The sequence below is a fragment of the Hippopotamus amphibius genome, chromosome X (assembly GCF_030028045.1).
Source record: "Hippopotamus amphibius kiboko isolate mHipAmp2 chromosome X, mHipAmp2.hap2, whole genome shotgun sequence".
In the NCBI taxonomy this organism is placed as follows: domain Eukaryota; kingdom Metazoa; phylum Chordata; class Mammalia; order Artiodactyla; family Hippopotamidae; genus Hippopotamus; species Hippopotamus amphibius.
The window spans coordinates 81,025,682-81,036,405 of record NC_080203.1 but is presented as its reverse complement, the minus strand read 5'-3'; positions in this window follow the sequence as shown (position 1 = coordinate 81,036,405).

Sequence of the window (10,724 nt, the reverse complement as noted above, 5' to 3'; positions counted from 1 at the left end):
AAACCTTCCCATCTAGGAGCCAGTGACAGAAGGCAGATTGCCAAAGCACAGACAGACACATGGACAAGCAATGAGCAAACACACATATTAAAGGCTCTCTGTAAGCCAAGGAATAAATGCCTATTTCTTAGTCTTCACTCTCTCTCTTTGCGCACTTAGTACAGGGAGGCTGGCATTTCATAATCCAAATTCCTGGCAGCATTTTCCATGAGTCTGCTTTCACAGAGATATGAAAATTAATTTAGTTAAAATATAGCCATTGATTCACAGGCCCACAGAACATAAGACCTTTAAGGGCCTCTGACTTCAAACCCTTCATTGTGCTAAGCAAGGACACAAGGGCCAAAAAAAAAAGAGAGTAATTGTTCAAGGTCACAGAGTCAGAGACTAAGCTGGGACTTGAACCTATGTCTTCCAGTGTAGTTTTTTTTCTATCCTATTGCCCATTAGTATGTAAACCACTAATGTGTGGAATATCTAATTCACACCCTTGTATTAAGGCAGAAACACAGAGAACTTGATTTGCTAACCAGGTTTGTAAATTTGGCATATGCAACTGCTATCTTGACAATATCTAATAAAAATAGAATTCTTCCTCATTTCTATTAGTCATATTCTGCACTCTCCGATATCATGGTCACTAGCCACTTGTGGCTTTCGTGGTCACATTAAATGTCTTATAGAATTTTCAATAAGTTTTATATCTGTACTATCCAATATGGCAGTCATTAGCTTCATGTGGCTTTGAACACTTGAACTATGGCCAGTACAACTAAAGAACTAAATTTTAAATTGTATTTAATTTTAATTCATTTAAATATAAATAGCCATATCTGGATACTGCTTACCATATTGGGCAACACAGCTATAAAATGGAGACGAGGATCCCTGCCTTGCCTTCCTTCTATGACTGATGAGGATGGAGGGAACAGAGTTCCTCCAGTCTAAAATGGTAGAAAAAGCTTTAGGATCAGACAAACTTGAGTTCAAACCTTCACTATATTACTCACTAGCTATCTTCCCTTAAGCAAGTCCCTTTTTAACTTGAAAATTTAGGTTCCTCATCTGTAAAATGTGGAGAGTAGTTCCTATCCTCACAGGATTTTGAGACATAACCACATGAGAATGTATAGCACAGGGCCTGGTATGGGACTGTGCTCAGGCACTATGAATTTTGTTTTTTTTTTTTTTCCTCTTCTATTATCAAGGCCACCAGTAATCCAGGGCAGGGGGTACTGGTGGCTACAACAATGGCCTTGAAGATTACACACTTCTCAAGGAACAAAAGTGCATATGATGACAGGTGGAGGCGGGGTAGATGGTTAGAAGTGGAAATCCAGCCAGAAAAGCAAGAGCCCAGGCAGGCCTGAACCAAAAAAGGCCTCACAACAAAGGGAAGCCAAGGATTTAGTCAAGTGAGTGACCTGAGATTAAGGGTCCAGAGACCTGAGTTAAAGATCCCACTCTGAGCCTCATTATTATCATCCATAAAATGAGATAGGAGTATGTGGTGGTGGTAGAAGGTAGTCACTACACTATAAAATCTCTAAAATTCCTCTGGTCTTATAAGCCACCTAATTTATAGCATTTAAGACTAGCATTTCCCTTGACTCTTAGGGCCCAGCCCTACTTTCAGAGCACAGAGTGGGCCTTACCAGCTCTGGCTTCTGCTTCTATGAGCAGACTCTCCTCCCTAATCTTCTTAAGACTCAGAAGGTTCTTGATTTACTAGAGAAAATTGATAGCTTCTATATTTTTCTTGACAGGCTCTTTTTCTAAGGAAGACAATGGGGCATGGCAGGTACACAGAACTAAAGTTAAATAAACCAGGGCTTTAGGTAAATTGCTTAAGTCTTCTCAATTTTAAAACAAGGGTGGTAGAACCCATTTTCCAGGGCTGCTGTAACAAGTAAAGGAGAGAATAAGTATGTCAGCATTTAGTAATCTGTGAAGAACAGTACACATAGAAGAAATTAGCAAATGAACTTTCATTCTACTTTGCTTATACCACTAGGGAGCAAGTACTTGTCTGTCATGTTTTAGAGTCAGAAATTGACTGATCCTTCCTCCCCAGATTTTGACCTCCTGAAGATTCCAGACTGTGTCTTTGTTATCTTCAGCCTTGAGGGTAGTGCCTGATACAGAGCAGACACAAAGTCAGCCTATAACAATACATTTAACCCATATAGAACTGAACCCCAGAAGTAATTATAGTATTTTCATTTTATAATTCAGCCCTATAAAAAACTTTGTTTCTGCACAAGCTGTTAATGTTGCTAATTATGTCTTCACTGCCAGGAAGCTCAAGATACAGTGATTAATTATACTTGTCTCAAAAGTCTGGCTCATCCTCTTATTGGTCCTCATTTTTTTCTATTTTGACACACCATAGACTCTAAGAGTTTTTGTTTTTGTTTTTAATATAAGATAATGTAAGGTGCAGCAAGTATTTGGTGGAATTGCACAATGATTATGCACATGGACTCCAGGGTCAGACACACCTGGATTCAAATCCTGGCTCTACTATTTCCTGGCTGGGTGACTTTAGACAAATTTCTTCATTCATTTGAGCCTCATTTTCTCCAACCATAAAAGAGGGTGATAATTTGTACCTCAGAATGATGTAAAATTTAATAAGGTAATGCACAGTGCTTGACATACCATAAGCAGTCGGTAATCAGTTAATATATGAAATATGCACACATATGGCTTTTCTGCTTTTCTTTCCTCCAAGAAGTAGGTAAAAGTGAATGCACATATCCATAATTACATTCTGTTTTGCTGCTTCCCACTTTTGGCACCAGACATAAGGCCAGTGGCCATCCAACACCATAAGAAGCAAACAGCAAGTCAGAGAATGTCTCTCTCAGGACATTAAAGTAGTGGTAGGCAAACTAAAGCCCATGGGCCAAAGATTGTAAGCAAAGAATGACTGTTAATTGTTAGAAGAAGGAGAAGAAGGAGGAGGAGGAGGAGAGGGAGAAGGGGAAGGGGAAGAAGAAGGAGGAGGAGGAGGGAGGAGGAGGAGGAGGGAAGAGGAGGAAGAGAGAGGAAGAGGAGGGGGAAGGGAGGGGGAGGAGGAGGAGAATAGATCACCTGTTGCCTGCAAAGACTAAAATATTTCCTATCTGGTCCTTTATGGAAAAATAATGTTGCTGACCACTGATCTAAAGAAGAAGAGCCATGGCCACCCTTGCCAAAGACAGATAAAATCATGGTGTAGTACTAGAATGAAGCTCTGGAGTTTAAAGTCTTGGATTCTTATCCTACAGAAGTTACCCCTACCCTACAGCCCAGAGTAGGAGGGTGAAATAGGATAATGTATCTGGCACTCAATGTAGGTGTAGCTTTCCTTTTCCCCTTATTTGTTATGTAAATTGATAAATGTTTATAAATCTGGGGTTCATAATTCAGGGAATACCAAATTTTATTCTCCTTTTTTCAATCCTTTCTCTTCAATTGGGCTATCTTGTATTATAATATCTTCTACCAGTGGAGCAGCCCGTTAGACCCCTAGTGAGAACTCAATATATACTTCCTTATCACTTTGTCTTGAAATGAAGAAATGCCAGAAATATCTCCAGAGAAAAGTTCTCTTCCTGCCTTGTCACCTCTTTCCCTGGGTTACATTCATGAGACTATAGATTGGCTTGAATATCATGAAAGCTATCATCATTTCTGTCTTGTTAGATGCTATCCTTACTTTCTCTCTAATCCTCAAACAACTCTGCAGCACAAGAAATGTTGTCCTCCATTCAGATGAGGACACTGAATCTCTGAGATGTTATATCACAGTAACTTATTGAAGCCCAATTTTGTCTATGCCCCATTTCTTCTTTATATTGTCTCTCAGTAAGTAGTTAGGAAAGGCATTTTGGAGAACTGAGGTTGAGGGAAGAGAAACAGTAGACCCAAAGTCCTATGACTTTCATTCCCAAGGTTTATTTGAACTGAGGAATTTGAGGATATCAGGCCAAAGAAAGAGTAGCCTTCTGGAAACATATATAGGTATGTTTTTTTTTCTCCTACAGAGGGGGCTGATGAGGAGGACTTATGGATTCTGAGAATCATGTAAATAATGAATATAAGCTCCTCCCATATGGTTTCAATAATAAATAATAATCTCTGCTTTGCACTCTTCAAAAAAGCTGTGTTGAACCTTAAAATTAGATAATGGATGTAGAAGGGAGTTTTAAACTGTGAAGGACTATATTAATGTTAGAATCTTATCCCCATATCTGGGGGAAGGGCCTGGCTTTAGGTTACATGATGGATCTGTGCTAGAACAGGTTTGATTCCCCCATCTCCCTGCCGCTGAGCTTAGCACTTCTACCAGTATCTCCACAGCAATCTCCACAACTGATGTCCTTAGAGTGTTAGGTGATAGAAGAAAGAAGGTGGAAGTAGCCTAAGCAGGTTGCATTAGCACCTCACCCCCTTTCCAAGGGAAGACCATTAGCCCAGCAAGCAGATTCCTGTGTCTTTCTCATTACCCTGCTATGAAATTCTTACATCTGCCTTCCATCATGACTTGGGGAACAGGAGAGCTGAGGAGGTGGAAGAGGAGGAAAATAAGCCATTCTAGCAAGAAAAGGAAGCTTCCAGACCATAGTATTCTGTGGTTACCATTTCGGTCAACCGGGCAAACACTCCCTAAGAGTTTCCTCTGGTCAGGCCCTAAGTCACATTTCAGAGTTGAATGTGTGAGTTGACCCTGTTATCAGAGAGCTTGCAGTCTTGCAGGCATGCCCTCTGAGTTCAGCTGCAGCTTTAATACTTCACAGAGTGTCTAAGTGGAGGCAGTGTGATGGGACAGGGAGAGAGAAACCTACAGGTACAGCTGCCTCCCCCACCCCCACCCAATTCCCAGGGCCTATCCTGAAAAAGACTCATATAATGTGACAGACCTGTTCCCATTATCAGGTCTGGAAGTGATAACAACAACAACAACAACAACAACAACAACAACAACAACAACAACATTTGTGCCTGTTACTGGAATAAGCATTCTTCACATATTAACTTCACTCTTCCCAGCAATTCTATGTAAAAGGTATATTATTATCCCAATTTTTTCTAATAAGGAAACTAAGACATAAGGAAGGTAGTCTTCAGGAGATTATAAGAGAACTAAGTCATCTTGATTTTATAAACATCGAGCAGCTACTATGTGCTAAACTCTGTGCTTGTCCTGGGAATACAGACCACCATGGCAATACATAATCTCAGGCATGTGGGAGAGTAGAAAAGTAAACAGTCAGGCAGGCAGTCACCAATTTTATATATATAGTTATATATGCAGTGCCTGTTATATGTCAGGAACTATGCTAACCCCTGAGTTTAGATGATAAAGAAAGCAGATAGAGTGTTACAGCACAGAGTAGCAAGTTCCATGGCGTAGGTAAGCATGGGGGCCATGGGATCTCAGCCTGAGGAGTAGCAGGGGAAGTCACATAATAATTCCTGGAAAATGTGATTCTTTGGCCAATTGCTGCCTCTCAGATACTTAAAAGAGACCAACCTAGGCTCCTCTTTCCAAACAGAAGAGCCAGGTCCCTCGTCCTCCATCTCTCTAGTCTCAGGAAGTTCACAGTTAATTTTTCTTAGGGTAAGTCAAGTTTGAGGGGCATTTTGACCACAGGCAGGTCAGAGCACTCAGCCCCAGAAGCCTCCGTCTCAACTCCCCCCACTCTGGCAATAGGTACAATCTGTCTATCCAGTTTGCCTTAAAAACATCCTGCAAGATGCCTAAATAAAAAGGAAAGACTGGCATCTTACTGCAGTGCCTGGCTCATTGTCTCCATGGGGAGTACCTTCAGACAGCTCTCGCCCGGAAGTTTTGTCTGCAACATTTTTCTTTCCTTTCATTATATTCATATTTATTACAAGGGCATAAGCAGCGTCTGAGAGTCTGTCTGCTTAGCACAGCAATGAGATTTTTTTAAATATTCAGGATAATTCTTTTTTATCAAGTACTCTAATCCTTAGCAAGAATGTGTGTCTAAGTATATACACATGGTTATGTGGGGAAGGGGGGCTTTTGTGTATAACTATATACAGGAAACTGTGTTTATAAGCATTTCTCTCTCTCTCTCTGTGTGTGTGTGTGTGTGTGTGTGTGTGTGTGTGTGTGAACTTGGGCTAGTTTAGATGTCTGGAAGACTTCTTGCAAATTTCCTAAAGAGCTGAGATCCATAAAATTGTCTTTCCTTTAACTTCATGGAGAAAGAAGTCATGAGTAAATGTTGCTAGCTGAGATGATTGTCTTCATGAAAATTATTTTCTGACAAAATATTATAATAATAATAATAACTACCCCTAATATAATAATTGAACCTACTGCTGTGACAAACTCTTTACATAGGTTAGCTCATTTCATTCTCAGAAAAATCCTGTAAAGAAGGCATTATTTCACCACCATTTTACAGATGAGGAAACAGAGAGTCAAACAGATTAAATCATTTGTTCAAGCGTGTACAGATCATAAGTGGCAGAAACAGGATTCCAATGCATATTTCTTATGACTGGGATCCCTGTCAGAACTACTACACTCTTCTAGATTAAAGACGACCCACCATTCAATGTTGAGTGCAGCTAGAGCACCTTACCGAAGGTGCCAAAGATCAGAATGTGGTTGCTTCCATGTCCTGGCTATTGTAAACAGTGCTGCAATGAACATTATGGTAAATGTTTCTTTTTGGATTATGGTTTTCTCTGGGTATGTGCCCAGGAGTGGGATTGTTGGGTCATATGGTAGTTCCATTATTGGTTTTATAAGGAGCATCCAAACTGTTTTCCACAGTGGCTGTACCAACTTACCTACCCACCAACAGTGAAGGAGGGTTCCTTTTCTCCACACCCTCTCCAACATTTATTGTTTCTAGATTTTTGATGACGGCCATTCTCACCAGTGTGAGGTGATACCTTATTGTGGCTTTGCTTTGCAATTCTCTAATTATTAACGATGTTGAGCATCTTTTCGTGTGTTTGTTAGCCATCTGTATGTCTACTTTGGAGAAATGTCTATTTTGGTCTTCCACCCATTTTTTGATTGGGTTGCTTGTTTTTTGATATTTAGCTGCATGTATATTTTGGAGATTTATCCTTTGTCAGTTGCTTCATTGGTAAATAGTTTCTGCCATTCTGAGGGTTGTCTTCTTGTTTATGGTTTCTTTTGCTGTGCAAAAGCTTTTAAGTTTCATTAGGTCCCATGTGTTTATTTTTGATTTTATTTCCATTATTCTAGGAGGTGGGTCAAATAGGATTTTGCTTTGATGTATGTCAGAGTGTTCTGCCTATGTTTTCCTCTAAGAGTTTTATAGTGTCTGGCCTTACATTTAGGTTTTTAATCAGTTTTGAGTTTATTTTTGTATGTGGTGTTAGGAAGTGTTCAAATTTCATTATTTTACATATAGCTATCCAATTTTCCCAGCACCACTTATTGTAGAGGCTGTTTTTTTTTCCATTGTATAGTCTTGCCTCCTTTGTCAAAGATAAGGTGCCCATATGTGTGTGGGTTTACCTCTGGGCTCGCTATTCTGTTCCGTTGTTCTACATTTCTGTTTTTGTGCCAGTGCCATATTGTCTTGATCACTATAGCCTTGTAGTATAGTTTGAAGTCAGGAAGCCTAATTCCACCAACTCTGTCTTTCCTTCTGAAGATTGCTTTGGCTATTCTGGGTCTCTTGCGTTTCCATACAAATCGTAAGATTTCTTGTTCTAGTTCTGTGAAAAATGCAACCTAAATGCCCATCAGTAGATGAATGGATAAAGAAGATATGGCACATATATACAATGGAATACTACTCAACCATAAAAAGGAATGAAATTGAGTTATTTGTAATAGGTGGATAGACATAGAGACTGTCATACAGAGCAAAGTAAGCCAGAAAGAGAAAAACAAATACCATATGCTAACTCATATATATGGAATATATAAAAATGGTACTGACGAACCCAGTGACAGGGCAAGAATAAAGATGCAGATGTAAAGAACAGACTTGAGGATACGGGGTTGAGGGGGTGAAGGGGAAGCTTGGACGAAGTGAGAGAGTAGCATTGACATATATACACTACCAACTGTAAAATAGATAGCTGGTGGGAACTTGCTGCATAATGTAGGGAGATAAAATTTATGATGGGTGATGACTTAGAGGGCCAGGATAGGGAGGGTGGGATGGAGTTGTGGGAGGGAGTGGATATGGGGATATATACATATAAGTGCAGCTGATTCACTTTGGTGTACCTCAAACACTGGCACAAGAGTGCAAAGCAATTATATCCCAATAAAAAGCTTTTAAAAAAATCAGAATGTGGTGTTTAGAATTAATATGGAAAGCATTGGGAGCCACTGACATTTTCTGAGTGGGGGACCGTGTAGAAAGTGGTGCTTTGGGGAGATGGATTTCTAGATAGAAGAGGCAGCACTCTCGGACCAGTTATCTCTGTGTTTACTACCTTGGTTTGTGTGCTTCAACCAAGAAAACAGGAAGCAAATTGGGCTTTCTTGGGGCCAATTACCTTTCCTGAGGTCATGGTAACCAGTCTTGGCGAGGTGTTGATATGGGAAGAGGACACAGGGTTTTGAATTTGTGGAAAAATCCCAGATGATCTTATTGCAGTTGTCTGGAGGCTGACTGCTAAATAACTTGGCCTTTAGAAACTTCCAGGGTTCTTACTTTATTTCCCTGCTTTATTTAAGTTTTTTAGGTCTTACCCTAGCTCTGCTTATTAGATGTGCAAGTTATTTAACTTCTCTGAGTTTCTGGAAGCTAGTTTGTTGTACCTTTTCAGTTCTTTACTCCTAAAACCCCACCACACACACAAAATTTAGGGCTAAATGACATCAAAGAAAGTATGAAGGGGTAGAGTGTAGGTTACTTTTTTTAATAACGAGCAATTCCATATCATGGTAACAAGTAGCAAACACGGAGACATATAACAAAAAAGTTAATTATTTCCTTAAAGTCCCTTTCTATCCCATTTTCAGGAGATAACTGATATTATCAGCTTGGCATAATTCCTTCCACAGCTTTTCCCATACTCTTACTAACATGTTTAAGCAAATATACCCATATGTGCAGCTGTTTTTCCCTAGACAAAAGGATTCATGTCATACATGCATATGATACAAACATCACCTAATTTCACCCTCAGATGGATAAAAGCAACTTGCTTTGTTCATTGAATGGTTGAAAGATCATGGACTTTACTCTAGGTCAATAACCACTGGTCAAAAACCAGTAGACTCAGTGACATGAAAATAAAAATCATCTGGATTGAAGAGTTAAGTCTAATAAAGACACTAATCTCCCATCTGTCATATGGGCTGCAAATATTTTCCCAGTTTATTCTTTCTTTTTTCACTTTGATTTTTCTGTCTTTTGTCAGAGAAAATATTTGTATAATCTTGAAGTAGAGGATACCTTCTTAAGAAGAAGGTGTTTAAACAAGACAGAAAACTCAGATGCTATGAAGGAAAAGTGTGTTTGACTCTATTGAAGAAAAAATATTAAGGCTTTTAAAGTTTCTCTCTCCAGGAATAGGAAAGGCTTAGGTGTGGGAACATGTTGAAGAAAGGCAGAATCCAGGTGAAGAAAAAGAAGTATCAGATTAGCATTTAAGTAGCTAGAGGGAAGGCAGTTTGACCAGTAGCTGGGGGTTGCATCCAGAACTAGCAAGTAATGCAAGAACACCTGTCTGGAAATAGTAGTGATAAAGAGTGACTCATTGTGTAAATGAGATTAAAGGGCTGGAAGAACCACTTTCCTCAGACAAACCAAATTCTTTATCTAATAAACTGAAATACTGACAGTGATGGGTCAGTGGTGGGGGTAATTCAGACAATCAGATGTTCTTGAGGTTATGACCCTTCCAGCAAGATAGCCTCTAAGGGTATCCGAGGGTTTCCTCTGATTGTGGTCAGAAGTTTTACAATTCTAAGTACCTCATGGAATCCATCAAAGCTTTCCACCCTCACTTCCCATTTCAGGTTCCTGGACCAGATGTCCTTGATCCAGGTTATTTTAATGATCACTTTGGCAGTAGAATGAGCAGAAGTTGTGCAGTGAGTACCTGGTACTCACTAGCTATGTGACCTTGGGCAAGTCATTTCCCTCTCTGAATTTGAGTTTCCTCATTAGAAAAAAAAAAAAGAAGGTTAATACTGACTTTAAAGGTTTTTCAAAGAAGAAGAAATCAGATGACTGATGTATGTGAAAGGGCTTCAGGGAATGTAAAGGCTAGTAAAAATATAGGTGATTACTATGATGCCATCTTAGGCAGATAAATAACCTGAAGTAAAAAAAGGCATACTGAGTAGTAGCTTTCCCCTACCCTTGGCATCTGCAGACCGTCTTGGGTGGGAGAGGAGTGGCTGTGTATATGTGGCTGCATGGGTTCAGAGAAGATACCGAAGCTTTCAGAGTCTACCTCCTGCTAGCATCACCATTGCCCTTCATCCATGCAACTCATGGGGTGAATGCCACAGTTTGCTGAGACATCAGTGAGGTGATGTCTAGTATCATCAGACAATTATTAATCCAGGTCATAAAACCAAGCAGAAAGTATGTCATGTTGTCATCACAAGTGCTGAAGAAAAGACAAATTCCTGGAGTTCCAGGAGGTCCAAAGAGATACCCTTGAGAAGGTCTGGGCTCTGAGAGACAAATGGACAAGCCCGTATGGAACAAGAGCACATAAATATACAATCTCAGATCTGGTTG